The sequence below is a fragment of the Mastomys coucha genome, unplaced genomic scaffold (assembly GCF_008632895.1).
Source record: "Mastomys coucha isolate ucsf_1 unplaced genomic scaffold, UCSF_Mcou_1 pScaffold22, whole genome shotgun sequence".
NCBI lineage: Eukaryota > Metazoa > Chordata > Mammalia > Rodentia > Muridae > Mastomys > Mastomys coucha.
Genome location: NW_022196905.1, coordinates 227,332,109 through 227,346,618, shown reverse-complemented (window position 1 = coordinate 227,346,618; position 14,510 = coordinate 227,332,109). Strand labels below are relative to the sequence as shown.

General features: G+C 45.3%; 1 long non-coding RNA gene across 2 annotated transcripts; it reads left to right on the top strand.

The window, feature by feature from the left end:
* Nucleotides 1-640: 640 nt before the first annotated feature.
* Nucleotides 641-13,671, top strand: LOC116067902. Of its 2 annotated transcripts, XR_004109331.1 has the most exons (3): nt 641-920; nt 1,330-1,503; nt 13,318-13,671. It is a non-coding gene; the product is annotated as an uncharacterized LOC116067902 (long non-coding RNA). The 2 variants fall into 2 exon arrangements; XR_004109332.1 differs by lacking the exon at nt 1,330-1,503.
* Nucleotides 13,672-14,510: the final 839 nt, after the last annotated feature.

Below are 14,510 nucleotides of genomic sequence, written 5' to 3'. Positions count from 1 at the left end.
GGAATTCCTGGTTGCTAATCAGTCAGTAGCCATTGTAACATTGGAGTACCTATGGGTACTCCACTAGCTCTGTTCCCTGGGGCCAATCTGTTTATAATTTTTGGTAAATTTATAATTTTCAAAAGTCGTGGCTCCCTTTGAGGGACCAGGTCTATTGGTATGAGGGATCAACAGAGTGCAGGTGTCAGCAGAATGGGGAATGAGTTCCCAGGAGCTGCAGCTCTGGCCAGGAAGGACCTTCAGAGGGATTTTTGGCTCCAGAGGAAGGAGAGTGGGCAATGTTGAGGTCAGCCCAGATTAGACAGAGCTGGTCCTGGACTTGGGTGGAGCAGGGGCCTGGTGGACCTTGCTGTGACAGATTTAGAAGATTAGAAGCTTCCTCAAGCTTGGAACTCTGCTCTAGGTCTGGTTGTAGGAGAAAGGCATGGTCCAAGGCCCTTCAGCAGGGCCCAGGCCTGGAGGAAGCCAGAGACATAAAGGAACTTCAGAAAAGTGAGTCACCCAGGGAAAGAAATATCGTTTATTCAGTCACTCAATCACTCATTCTTTCACTGGACACACCTTCACAGATATCTACTGCCTGGTTACCAGGGAGACATCAGAACTTCCTGTTTACTTACACAGTAACTCTTGCCTCTCCACACATCAAGAGTCCTGAGGGGCTGTTCCTGCAGAGCAGAGACATAAGTACAGGTCCTACCAAAGCAGCTGAAGCTCATGGCCAGGACTGTGGTAGTCTGCCGAGTAAATGTGGAAGGCGAGTCCCGGGCTCCCTCAGACTCCTCACAGTGCTCAGCTCACTGGGGATACCAAGTAACCACGTTTCTGTGAGAAGCCTTACCACCAATGGCAGAAAACCCACAAGACTGCCCGACTCACAGCAAGGAAACAACTCAAAAGGGCAACTTCTCCAGGCAGAGGTGCGGGGCAGATGGTGGCGGGGCTGTGGTGGCCTGTGGACTGGACTCGCAGGTCCATTTGTGTCTCTACCTCTTTCCTTTATCCAAACACATCTGTTGCCTTTCTTTATTACATACAAAAGAAGTTTAAATAGCGACCATACAGGCACACTGGAAGAAGAACAGAGAAGTCAGTCTAGACAGTATCTCTTATCGACACACGGTGCTGCCCTTAGTAACTGTATATATTTCAAATGCAGAATTGGGACTATAACTTCTCTTTTTCACTTTTGAGGTGTGTGTGTATGTGTGCGTGAGGGTGTAGGCTCCACCTGTGTGTGTACACACAGGTGTAGACCCCACAGGTCAGCCTCAAGTACCATTATCCTCTATAAAAAAAATAAAATATCTGCTCTGTTTTTTGAGGCAGAACAACTCGCTGACCTGGCTCACCATCTCCGCTAAGCAGTCCGGCTGCGTAGCCTCAGGGATCTGTGCGAGTTACCCACTATTGCTGAGATTATACGTGCTGTGTCACCGTGCCTTGCTTTTTTTTTTTTAATGTGGCTTCTTGGGATTAAATTCATGTCCTCAAGCTTATACAGTAAGTATCCTACCAACTGAGCCATCTCCCCCAGGTCCCCTGTTTTCCCCGCTTGTTATGTATTATTGAGATTGTGTTTTAATTTTGACATTTCTTTCTTCTTCTACACCTTCCCATACTCCCCCTCTTCCCACTCTCCTTCAAATTCACAGTCTCGTGTTTTTTTTATCAATTGTCATTGTATGCATGTATGTCTTTGTATATACCTATCCACTCCTAAATATAACCTGCTGAGTCTATCCAATGTTACTTGTATATATGTTCTCAGGGCTCTTTGGCACTGGACAACCAACCGGTGTGCTCTTTCCTGGGATGAGCCATGTGTCCGTCTCAGGTTTAATTAGTTGCCTATAGTCCTTTATGTGGGGTTGAGGCCCCATGGGCTTCTTCCCTGTGCACTTCAAACAAACAAAGAGGGCACGTTCATTGGCGCCCTCTTTGTTCAGCTCATGTTTGGGCAGCCATGTTGTGGAGACTTGGCATGCATAGCTTCTGGAATTAGTAGGAGACACAGACTCACAGCTAACTTCCTGATCCCGTGGTTCTTCCCGTCTTTCTGCTCCATTTTCCACGGGGCATGGAAAGTGTAGGAGCATTTAGTAGGTGTGTCCATTGGGACTGGCCTCACAGTTCTACATATCTATTGGCTGTGATTTTCTGTAGCACCCTCTGTCTACTGCAAAGAGAAGTTCCCTTGATTAGGGTTGAAGACTACACTTATCTCTGGGTATAAGGACAGATGTTTACAGATGTTTTCTGTTAGGGGTTATGCTGGTTTAATAAATCAATGGTTGTAGCTTTTTCTCTAATAACCATGACATCACTAGCACTGAGTAGTTAGCTAGGTTTCTAGTCCCAGGCATGGTTTCTCTCTTGTAAGCCTTAAGTCCAATTAGAGAGTCATTGGTTTCCACCAAGGTATGTGTGCCACTCCTGCACCTGTAGGTTACTGTGACAAGCTTGTCCTTGATGTGGCTCATAGGCACCATAGCTAGGTAGGAGTGTTGGTCGCTTCCTTCCTTTGGAAGCTTGTGTGTTGCCTTCTGGACCCCTCTCTTTTTCAAAGTATTTTTATTTATTCCTTAAGAATTTCATTACATATACATATATGTGTGCACATGTATATATATGTATTTATTTTATGTATATGAGTATACTGTTGCTGTCTTCAGCCATACCAGAAGAGGGCATCAGATCCTATTACAGATGGTTGTGAGCCACCATGTGGTTACTGGGAATTGAACTCAGGACCTCCGGAAGAGTAGTCAGTGCTCTTTACCACTGATCGATCTCTCCAGCACCCCCCAAATATATTTTAATCATATCCTTTCCCCTCCCCTAACTCCCTCCAGATCCCTTCACACCTCCCAATTTTATGTTTTTCTTTCTCTCTCTCTCTTAAAAAAATTGAGTCCAGTTGTATTGGCCAGCTATTCCAGGGCACGTGGCCTGCCCTGGAATGTGGTCGGTACACCCAGTGTCACTCATTTTTCTTCTCCCACCGGCTGTCAGTTTCAAAGAGCGTCTTGGCCAGGGATGAGACTTTATGCCTCTTTCTCTCCCCTTCTTCATGCTGGAGTTTGTCTGGCTTTAACCTGGGTAGGTTTTGTGAACGTTGCCAGCCTCCACAAGCTCCTATGTGCATCTTCCCTGTTGTGTGTAGCAAACACCGTTTCCATGAACGTATTTCTGCTCTGGCTCCTACAGTCTTTCTGCCTCTTCCCCCTCCACATAGATCCCTGGGTCTTGAGAGGACGGGGGTTGCTGAAGGCATCCCGATTGGGGCTAAACCTTCCATTCTCTGCACATTGTCCAGCTGTGGGTCTCTATGTTGTTCCGGTTTCCTGCAGGAGGGAGCTTCTTTGAGGGCTGAGCAAGGTCCCTTCTTTTTGAAAAAGAATTTTGCTGCATTCCAGACTTCTGGGCTCAAATCATCTCTGAGCAGCTAATGATGGTGTGCGCTATCACTGGGTTCTGGACTGTGAGAAACTTCTGGAGCCTCCGATACCATTTGTGAATATGATTTTTATGAACTCAGGACATCCAGCGTGGGGACATGCGGTGGGTTACTTAATGGCCTTTAATTCATTATTTCCAAAGAAAGCATTTCACAGCTGCCATTGTTATTTGCATGCCATGAAGTCCTGCCCCCTCTAACTCCAGTGGAGACCTACCCATGAAAAGCCTGCCCTTGTGTGTGTTCCGCAGAAGAAGCAGAAGAAGGCTTCAATGTGTAGAGGAGGTTGTGCTGCAACAAACTATTTCCAGATTGCTCTAGTTTGTAAAAAAAATGGTTGAGCTTCTGTATTTCTAATGCATTGTCTAAATTATTGATGGCAGAATGGTAACAAGCAGAACTGGCAAGAATGTGGTGATTTGCACGCTCACATTTGGGACTGCGGTGATGCACACACTCACACTTACAGTGATGGTTCAAAGTCTACTGCGTCCACAGTTAGGGTGCTCACAGCAAGCTTTGCCATCTAAGAACTTACTTTAAGGAATTAGTGTCAGAGACATACACAAAGGCATATAAAAAACAATATTTATATAGCATTATTTTTGTGCATAATACACAGTAACTTCTAAAAATGGAAGCTGTAATTACCAGCATTACCATCAATTCCTTTTCCAGCCCCATCTGGTTTTTAAAATCAGAATATTATAATTAATATATTTTTACATTGTGTCTAATCTCTTTCCAGAATTATTTTTTGACACTTGTATTATATTATAATCACACTAACTGCAATTATGAGAAATTAGCTTTAAGGTTTGCGGTTTTCGGCTCGGCAATGTCTCCCTCACGCTCCCTCTCCTGGTATTGAATCCTTTCTTTTGCACTGCTCATCAGCCACCTGGAGGATGTCTTTACTTTTATTTTTTTTCCTAGAAAGCAATGGGAGACATCTGAGGCCTTCCACACAGGTTGCTCAGGGCCTGGTTGGAACTTGGCTGCCTCTCAGCTCTTAATTCCATCTGAAGGTGTTAGCTGTTGAAATATCTTATCCTAGGATTTTCTCTACCGTGTATCCCAATGGATACACGTCTGTCCCCTCCCCCAAGTCCCTTCCCTCACCTTCAAGGAATGAAACATTTATGGAATCTAGAAACCTTATCACTGTGTAGCTGAAGAGATAGTGCAGGCTGCTTTTCTACAGGACCTGAGTTCAATTCCTAGCACCTCTGTGGTAGCTCATAACCCTCATAACCATCTCTAACTTCCATTCCAGTGAAATCCAGTGCCCCCTTCTGGCTTCCACAGGTACTGTAAGCATGAAGTACATAGACATATATTCAGGTAAAACGCCCACAGACATAAATTAAAAATCAGCCACTAAGTAAACGATATCTCTGAAACTCAGCCATGTTTCTGTTTCTCGTCTCCGAGAACCATCACCAGTGTCAGCTCATCCCCTGCCACTCCAGAGAGCCATACTGCTTTTCAGTCACAGAGTCTGCCATACCCATATGTAGCTCACTTGTGGAAACTGAGAAAGCAGCTGCAGTGCGTCAATGGACAGATGTGGCCACAGCCAGCAGAACTTCATTTACAAAAGCAAGTGAACAGCTCCCAAGATGTAGCTTATAGATTCTTTCTCCAGCGCAGGAGACTCTCTCATCCAACCTTGGATGATGAGGATGGCAATGATGGTGGAGACACCAACGACAGTGAAGAAGGTGATGATGCTGCTGGGGATGGTGGTGTTGATGATGATGACGTTGGTGATGATGATAATTTCACTTCCTCTGTTATCACCATTTAACATTTCTAAACAGATATTTGGACCTTAGCATCTTCCCTTCCTCTCCCTCCCATTCCTTTCTCCTTTATCATGGTTGCCATTTCTTGTCTTTTCGTTCACACTTCGGAGTCCTGAGATCATTCTAAATCCATAAGCCTTGCTTTCTGCTCCATGACCTCACCTGGGAACTCGCCGAGAAACAACCCTTTTCAATGTCAAGCATGTACATCAAAGAAACAAAACTCTCCACTCTTAAGATGTCCTAGTGTGCATCATGATAAATAACAAGGCTAGCAGTGGCTTCTGGGGGAGGGGTGTTATTTAGTTTACATATCCAGATCACAACTGACCATCGAAGGAAGCCAGAGCAGGAACTCAAGGCAAGATCCTGGAGGCAGGAACTGAAACAGAAGCCATAGAGGGACACTGCTTACAGGCTTGCTCTCCATACTTTGCTCAGCCATTATTATACAGCCCAGGACTAACTGCCTGAGAGTGGCGCTGCCTACAGTAGGCTTATACCTCTAGATCAATTAATTAATCAAGAAGATGCCATGCAGGCTTGCCCACAAGCCAGTATGATGGATATACCTGGATTTTGTTAATATGCTTCTGTGAAATGTATTGTGAACACTGACTTCATTTCTTCTGTATACATATATAATAAGCCTACAGTTTTCCTTTCAAGGTCTGCCTTCCTGTTTTCCACAGTGGCCATGGCATTTTCCTATCCATGGTGCACAAAGGTCCTGGTCTCTCCATATCCTTACTGACATTGTTACCATCTGTCCCTTTATAGCCAGGGTAGTGGTATGGCGTATGGTCTTAGCTTGGGTACTTGTTAAATTTTGAGAGGTATTCTGATTGGGTCACTGTAGGCAATGTGACCATCCCTGAACCAATCATGGTGTCCCAGATCTGGGCCATGAGGACCCAGGGATTTCGTGACCCAGATCCTGGACATCTGTCCAGGAATAGGTGGTTTCAAAAGGAAGTGGGGATTGGTTGCAAGGTAAATACAGTATAGGATGGGAGGGGCTAGGGACAGGAAGATGGGAGTTAACATCTATGGCGACTCTGTAGCCAGGAGCTGCTGTGGTGGTCTGCTTTGGGATGAAGCTGCACAGGAGTCCACTTATCATAGCCTCAACTCTGACTGGATGTGGGTGGTCCATTTCTCACCTCCCTTGTCTTCATCTCAGGAAGATGGCTGCTGAGGTCAGCAAAGAACCACTGGAAAGGTTTATCAAGCAAATCTCTCCCTCAGATTCCGTAAGTCACATCTGAATGGGACCCTCTCCCGTCTGAGTTCTCTATGCATCTCACAGGGTCCTTCAGGTCTTAGTGTAGCAATATCACCCTTGACTAAGTCCCAGCGTGGACTTTTTTTTTTTCTTCCAGTTGATACTTCCTTGGGGATCTGAGAGATACGCAGTTTTTCAAGCAGGTGTCTTCCTGGATGGGAATAGCAACCCTGCTTGACTCTTGCAAACAGCTTGCACCACAAGCAATGTGTCTCAAGAAAGCAGGACGATGCAGCTACTGAAAACACATCAGTCAAGGCTACCAAAGTCCGTCGTCAGCACTTATCAAAGGAGCACTGGGACACCCTTTCAATATCATCCCAGCATCTTATAAGATAAAACGAGACAAGACAAAACAAACAACAACAAACCCTTGGTTACTTTTATACTATAAGTGAGGGAACAGGAGCTCAGAGAGGTTAATTGACTTAAAAACCCCACACAGTAAGCCACATCTAGTGCTGGGGTTGCTGAGTTGGGGGCAGAAGGGGAGCATTGTCAATCATCATGACCCTCCTACTCTGTCACCAACCCTGTTCCTTAGCAAACCCTGTTGTTTTCCTTGGGAATGTCTGTCATTCAATCACATCCTTCATCCTTACCACTTCTTGATTCAGCTCTCAGCCTGGCCTGCCTGGCCTGCTGGGATCACCTGGTCTGTTCTTACCTGGCTCTAGCCCACATCTTTTGATCGTCCCCTAGCTCCCAAGTCAGCAGAGACTATTTTGTATGACTGCCCAGCTCCACCCAGCCTGAGTTCAAGCCTCTGCACCCTCTGCCGCACAGTAGACAAAAGACTGGGATTCCTTGCTGATACTTCTTTAATGATGATGTTCTGCATGAGCCACTTCATGTCCCTGGGGCACATGAACCTCAGTGGTTGTTAGTCTGGATAAGCCCCATGGCTGTTTGCATCCTAAATCTCAATATCACTCCTCACTTCCTGGCTCCTTTATTGTCTCACAGTCACTTCAAGGTTCCCTCAAAAGTTCTCTGGATTGTAAGGAATGGCCGTGATTTTATTATTCCTTCTCTGTGGGGCTGCCTTCCTAAAGCCCCACAGCCCCAGCGGTGCTGTTTCCCACTTAAGGTACAATGAAGGGCTAGGCTGGATGGATGCATTTGCTACAGAGTGAGAGAAAAGAGGAGGGGAGGGAGGAAGAGGGAGGAGACATTGATTATGTGATATCATGCCTTAGGCTTTAATGGTCACTCAAAATTGGTCACATTGCCTCAAATCAATAGTAGGTTTTATGCTTCAGACCTAAATCTCACAAGCAGCAAGAGACTGTCTCAAACATCTGGCTGCTCTCCTTGGGTACCCAGGGCACAGGCACTCACTTCTCCAACACATCATCCTTCTATGCCAAAAGATGACGAAGGGTGAACAGAAGGTTTCAGGAGGACTCAGCTGTCTAAGGTGTCATTGATGAAGCAATGGCTTCCCTGAGACAGGAACAGAGGGAGGTTCGTGGACAGGAGCAGGCGACGTGGGCTCTGAGGTCAGAATGAATGTGCAAACCAGCACAGGGTTTTTTCAGGACCCTGTAGAAGAGCCCTGAGGGACAGAAGGGAAACACGTTTGGCCGAGGAAGAAATGACAATTGTTGTGACCTAGGTATGGCTGGCAGTGGCCAAAAGTGTAGACTATATCATCTCTAAGGGAACATTGGTGTCCATGAGCTTCTCTGTCTGTGTATTCATGTGACCAGTGTGTGCACATATACACACACACATATACATACATAGATACATACATACGTGCATTCATGAGCATAAGCTTGCACACATGTGCATGCACACATGCAAATGCACAACATGCAGACATGCACATATGCAAATGCACAACATGCACATGCACATACCTACACACATGCAATGCACATACATGCATGCACACGTGTACATGTATACATGCAAATGTACACACACACATGCATGCATACCATGCACACATGTAAATCACACACACACATGCACACACACACACACACACACACACACACACACACACACACACATTGTTGGCTGAGCATAAAACAGAGAGGAAAGCAGAAGAGGGTCATTGGGCTCAGAGTTCTGGCTGCCCCAGCTGTCTGTTAGCTATAACTTTGGATCCATCGCTATGTGACCATTTTCTTAGTTTCTGCATATGGGGAATGGGCTTTGTAGAAGTAATAAAAATTGGCATCTTTGGACTCTTTGGTCCATACAGATGAAATATAGCCTAGAATAATCACCCTACACATGCTGCTTTTGTCCAGCAGCTAGGGGACAGGCAGTCCAGGAAGAGTGTGCAGTCATCTCCCACTGCATGGCACAGCTCTGGGTGCTGATTCCACAGAGGTGGAATGCAGGCTAGCTCTGCAGGCTGAGGTAGCCAAAGCCCGCCCCAATGAGTAAGACACCTGTTGCTGCACCTTCATTCTGCCCCCAGGCCCACCGTGTCTGGGATGCTCTCACAAGGTGTCCTTGTCTTCTCTTGGAGTCCTGCTCCCATGGCCCCTGCTCAGCCTTTCTGTGTCCACTCTGCCTGTAGGCGCTTGTGCCCCAGTGGGCAGAGTTGGCGAAAGTTGTTTCCCTAATTTCTTGGTTGCATCAGGCAGCTAATCTGTTTTGACATGCTATCTAAATGACCTTCAAATCAGCATACAGAAGAAGCCATCCATAAGTCATGTCCTTTATGCACATGGTATGTACAGAGAAAGAGTTATATTGGGTTTGCGAGCAGGATGAGAAGGGCCATTATGATGGTGGTCCCAGGGTCTTCATAGTCACTCCACATATCAAATCCTCTCTCAATGCAACCGGTTCCATCAGCTGTCAGGTTCTATTAAATATATCCCTCAGACCCACTGACCAGCTGACAGCAGAGAAACCCAAAACCATACACCCGCCATTAGCATCATAAAATGTGAAGTCAGCTGGAAGGGATGATAACAGAACTAAAAGCAGAGAAGATGGAAATCTGTAGGGCCCTGTGTCCTCCTAAACTGACCCCCCTCCCCAGAGCTACATGAACACCCATAAAACACTGGGGTGGAAAAAAAAGGCGGTCCCCCAAACAAGACAAAAGTCGCCCTGCTGTAGGCTCCAGAACACCATGGGTTCTTTCACCTTGCGTGAATGTGAGATTTGCATAAATGTTTCATGAGCTTAATACAAAGCGTAAACAGAAATGTTCATTAGGCAACATCTGTGCTGTTTCCCCAGATAATGCAGTGTTTCTTCCAAGTCAATGAAATACAACCTATCAGAGGGTGGGGGCTGCTGTTAAAATACGTGTGCAAAGGCTGAGTGTGATTAGATTTTATTTACACTTTGGCTAACATTCTGGTCCACCCAGCACAGTCTTAATCAGAGAAGAGCTGCCGATGGCCACCACCCTGGAAGGCATGGAAGCTCCATTGGAGATGGATTGTGGGGCTGTCCAGGAATCAGAGCTCCCAGAAAGAGCAGGGGTGGATTTCTGCATGTGAACCATGGGAGTGGGACCACTTCTTCAGTCTCTTTAAGTGGAGGTTTCTTTACTGAGATATTCACTAAACACTCACGGGAAACAAATGAGCTTTACCTTAAATTCCGCAGGAAGCAGCAGTGGGTCAGATCCCACCGGCTCTGTACGGCTACAATCTGATCATGATATTGGTTCCATATGAGACCCTTTAAAGAAAAAAAAAAGTTATAAGACCAATAATTTTTAATGAAACTTGGCTTAGCTCACAGGCTGGTCCAGCAGATGAGACAGCAGCCTGAGCAGGAAGCAGGACTCTCCTCCTCCTCCTGGCAGGGATGAAAGGGAGTATCGTTTCAATCAGAGAAGACCCCAGCAGAGAGATGGTTTGGATTATCAATCTTACGTAAATGGGCACGGAGGTCTTGTCTCTTCCACCACATGTCTCACAGTGAGGTTTCTTCTCTCAGATGGGTACGGTACACCATCCTAAGTGAAGGGAACTTTCTGGTCTTGCTTGTTACAGAGTTTTTTGTTTTTTGGTTTTTTTTTTTTATGAAAAATTTTATAGAAAATTATTCAAAGTTCTGGCCTCCATAAATCTGGCTAGGATGTTGGGAGTATAGAAACTCAACAGACCATGAGGGCATTTATTTAACTATTTACCCACCAATTCATCTATTCATCTGCTATCAATCTACCGATCATCTATCTATCTATCTATCTATCTATCTATCTATCTATCTATCTATCTATCTACCTACATACTTACCTATCTTTATCTATGTGCCTATCATTGTCTAGCTATCTGTCTATCTATTTACCTACCTATTATGTATTTCTATCCATCTATAATCAATCTGTCATCCATCCATTTATTCACCCATCCATCATCCATCCAACCATTCATTCATCAACTGTCATCTATCTCTTTACTGAAAAGATTCCTACATTTGGTAGTTCGGTATAATTCTTTCTGGTAAGACTGCCCCATGAAGGGTTCTTGGGGTCCCTCATCTCTACCGTCTCGATACCAGTCACCCCCTCTGAAAGGGCCTAAGCCATGTTGCCTCTAGTGGAGTGCTTTCATGTTTCCTAGTCTTTGGAAGAGTTTGCTGGCAAATCTGGGTGTCTCCCAGAGGATGACTCGGTTCCTACCCAGTGGTCTAGCCCCATCTGGGCAGGAAGCACAGGGTTTGCATGTGGTGCTAAGGTGCTACCTGTTAATGGTATGATGAGATGAACCACAGAAGGTCTCGAGAAAGGGGAACTTCCCCTTGATCCTGCCTCTCATACCACTGTGCCTGAGGTGTCCCTGAGCTCTTATTGTTGCTTGTAACCATCTTGTCTGTTTAATGTGTCTTCGTGTGCCTTTATTCCCAACTGCTGTCTCCCCTGCTACACAGATACAAACTCTAAAATAAATAGGATCTTGGCAAGCCATTGGTGACAGTGTGGCACTTTAGCCAAATCCCAGGGCTTTGTCTTCAGAATGCTACCACTGAAAGCTTGTATTAGCTCTGTTGACCTTGGGCAGTCACTGAACCTCCCTGAGCTTCATTTTCCTCTTCTGTAAAATAATTAATAATAAGAGCTGATGGGACTAAATGAGATAATACTATCTCATAAGATGCCCTTGACACATGTAAGCTATTGTTGCTCACTCCCTGTAATTACATCAACTAGAGTAGAGCCCAGCATAGGGAGAAACAGAATGAAATGAATAAGCAAATGAATGAATGAATGAATGAATGAGTTCTCTTGTGTCTATCTCTAATATTAGAGTTTTTCTATTAGTGATGACAATTCATTATCTAACAAAACCCTTTTTGTTGTTTCAGTATGGATGGGGGGCAACCTCCTAGTAAAATGCTAACTTTAAGAAAATGTTGTTGTTCTTGTTTTGTTTTGAGACAGGTTCTCACTATGTAGCCCAATCTGGCCTCAGACTAAAGATGTTCAGGCTCAGTCTCTCAAGAGCTGGAATTGCAAGCATACACCACTATGCAAAGCTCAAACTTTTGCTTTTAAGCAAGTGACATCTCGAAACGGAAGGTCTAAGCTTGGGAACAACAGGCTGTCTTGGTGCCACCCACTGGGGTGTGTCCTCCCTCAGAGGCTCCCATCTCAGGGACTTGAGTGCTCTCTCAAACTCAGCCTTTCGCTTCTTCAAATGTCTTCCCATTTCCTGAGTTACAGAGTTCTGTCAGTGCCCCCAAACAAGACAGACGTTTGGGGAGGGGCAGCCCAATTGGACAGAGAGCCCAGGGTGGAGAAATAATGCAGGCAGGCAGCCTCCTTACACATCCAGTGTCAAATCCCCATTTGTAAGGTATGTGCTCAGTCAGAGCAGAAGAGAGATGTAATTATGTCATTCATAATGAATTCTGAAGGAAACAAAGAATTTAAGGAAAACTCTGGAGACAACCAGAGAGGGAAGCCGTTCTCATTGCCCGAGATGCCCTGGAGAAGACGCATAGCTGATCAAACATTGGGGGGATCACAGGAGGCTGCTGGCCCCAGGGATGCTTGGGAGAAAGCAGGAAAACTCTGGAGCCCTGGCCAGTCTCAATTTGACTTTTATTAAAGAAATTACACGCTCCTCCCGGCTTCCACTTGCATCAATAATATCAACTTCTGGACAAATGATTCTCTCTGGGGAGCGGGTTCTGAGTCTGCCTCCTAATCTTCTTTCTTTGAAGTATCCAAGGGCTTAAAGCATGGGTCAATATCGGGGGCTTCTGGCCTTTGTGGGAGGGGGCTTGAAAGGGTCTTGCCTGGAGGAGGGTGAGACCACCAGCATCCACAAACCCTCCTAGGCCAGTGTTTCCATGCAGCCCCTCTCCAGAGCACAGCTAGCCACCTGCTCACCCTACTGGAAAGTTCCCTTATGCCCTGCTGTGTCACAGGAGATGCCTCTATGTTCCCACAGCTGGAACGTGGGTCATGATCTTGTGAATAAAAACCATTCTGCAAATACAGATGCAGTATTTCTAACACCATAGGTTATGGAGCTAGCTTTGAGAAATAATAGATGAAGATGCTCTGAGCTTGCCTCTATATTCTCAGCAGCGTTTCTTGAGTGTGTTGAGCTCAGTAGCTACACCCTGTCCGTGGTATCAGGGTGCAGGCTCTTCCTACATTCTCCACACCAATCCCAGGCCTTAGGTGGTGTTGTGCTTCTTCTATTGGATCCAGACCTCATGCCTTAACCTATGAGCTATTAAGTTTTTGTGGCCGACTGAGTTTGTAAAATTCAGAGTTAATCAAGATTAACAGGGTTTTTTTTTTTTTTTTTTTTTTGCTACAGGACTTTGCAGTCTCCTGATACATGGGTGGTTAGTGGAGTCTCCAAGAAGACCGTATGCACATCCCCAGGCAGATTTGAGCATGCAGCATCCCCTCTTTTGTATTTTCAAAAAAATGTCTGTTTTTAAGACTTTATTAAGGCGAATGTGTTCCCAAGGACATGAAAGCATCACTGTGGACAGCCACAGAGCCACCAAACTGAATGTTATTTGTGATATGAATATATATATATATGTATGTACATACATACATATATATATATTCAACATATTTCTCAAAATCACTTCCATAGCTGTAAATTACTGAACTGAAAACATTTTGTATGTCAAAGCTCATATCATGCTAGTTATCCAAAGCCAGAGGAATATGTTGGCAGATCTTTTCTTCACTGCTTATAAAAAACAAAACAAAACAAAACCAAAAATGAAAAATAAAAACCAAAAAAACCTCCTTCTCAGCAACATACCAGACCCAACATGACCCCCTCTTCCCTAGGAAATCTCCCACCTACAGCCTCCTGCAGCAGCGCTCCTAAAGCCCTCCTCTTACCAGCTCGGTGAATTAGAGTCCAAAGGCTGACTCTGACCAGTCATTTGCCTTTAGATAAGATTTTAACGGAGCACAGCCATGGTCACTCGCTTGCATATTGTCCATTGATGCCTTGGTTCAGCAAAAGCAGAGCTGGGCAGCTGGCTAAGGCTCACCTGCCTAAAGTACAAGCTAGCTTGCAAATCCCTGCTTCAGAACAACACGCAGGGTAGAGCCTGCCTGCGATGAGGAGTCTCTTCAGTAGGATGTCTGCCTGTTATTTCAGTCTGAGACGAGCGCCTGTCATGTTGGATCTGGTATGTTCAAACATCCTACGCGTAGTGTTTTCTCCAATGTGGAAGAGTTGGAAAGGCTGGTACGTTATCACCTTTGCAAACACCTAGATGAATATAAGTGAGATCCCCTCATATTGGAATAGACTCTCAAAGTGTTGACTCTGCCGAACATCACTCAAAATTCTGTAGCCCCAGATGTGGCTCTCAGGAAGCAGGTGGTTCTGAAGAACTGTTTGGACACAGGCTCTGGAATGACCCAGCCCAGACAAATTCTGGCTTCCTAGTGGATCAGTTTCACCTTGGGACAGGTGACCTGAGTTTGTGTATGCTAGTTTTTTTTTGGGGGGGGGATAAAAATGTGTCCTTTTGT